We start from the raw sequence: 1110 nt of genomic DNA, 5'->3' as shown, positions 1-1110 counted from the left end.
GCTTTGCTGTACAGTAGTTGCACTGGGCTCTGCTTAGTTACACTGGGGTCTGCTGTACAGTACACTGGCCTCATGCCTGTAGTTGCACTGGCTCTGGCTTAGCTACACTGGGGTCTGCTGTACAGCAGTTACACTGGGCTTTGCTGTACTGTAGTTGCACTGGGCTCTGCTTAGTTACACTGGGGTCTTCAAAACAGCAGTTACACTGGGCTCTACTGCACGTAGCTGCACTGGGCTCTGCTTAGTTACACTGGGGTCTGCTGTACAGTAGTTACACTGGGCTCTGCTGTACAGTAGTTACACTGGTTACACTGGGATCTGCTGTACAGTAGTTGAACTGGGCTCTGCTGTAGTTGACTGGGCTCTGCTGTGGTTACACTGGGCTCTGCTGATGTTACACTTGGCTCTGCTATGTAGTAGTTACACTGGGCTCTGCTGGTATAGTAGTTACACTGGGCTCTGCTGTAGTTACACTGGGGCTCTGCTGTGAATGTTATGCTCACCAGTCAAATACCCTGTCAGGAGTCAGAGGCTTGAGTCCTGATCCACAGAGACAGTAGAGAACAGTAGATCACTGTAGTGTATGCATAGTGATCCTTCTGCCAGTGTGAGACTCTCCTCTGTCTCCCTGCTGCAGTCATATGATTTAGTAGAGACTGCTGAAGAACCTGAAGAAGGATCACTTCAGGTCTGCAGAGGCTTCTCCCAGTCCCTCCTAGTGCTTCACCTACACTGCTACTGTACTGTACCTGCTGGCATGGCACCCTTATTCCCATTTCACTTTCTGTTTGATGGTAGAAAGAGAGAAGCCAGGCTTGGCTACCTCTTCTTTTTTTCAAAGTTAGTGATTGTTCAACACTTTATATATTCTCTTTCTGTGTGTTTATTGAGGTGGTGAATTAGGTCTGAAGTGTTCACCGCAGGTTGTGTTTGAAACTTGAAAGGAAGGAAGCCCCCTCTCCTCTCTCTCACTCCCCTCTCCTCTCCTCACTCCCCCTTTCCCTCCTCACTCCCCCTCCTCTGTCACTCCCTCCTCCTCTCACTCCCCCCTCCCTCTCACTCCCCCCTTCTCTCTCACTCCTCTCCTCTGTCTCTCACCGACACACACTC

This window comes from Oncorhynchus nerka, linkage group LG15 (genome assembly GCF_034236695.1).
Source record: "Oncorhynchus nerka isolate Pitt River linkage group LG15, Oner_Uvic_2.0, whole genome shotgun sequence".
Taxonomy (NCBI): Eukaryota; Metazoa; Chordata; class Actinopteri; order Salmoniformes; family Salmonidae; genus Oncorhynchus; species Oncorhynchus nerka.
The sequence above is the reverse complement of the archived record's forward strand: the minus strand, read 5'-3'. Positions refer to the sequence as shown.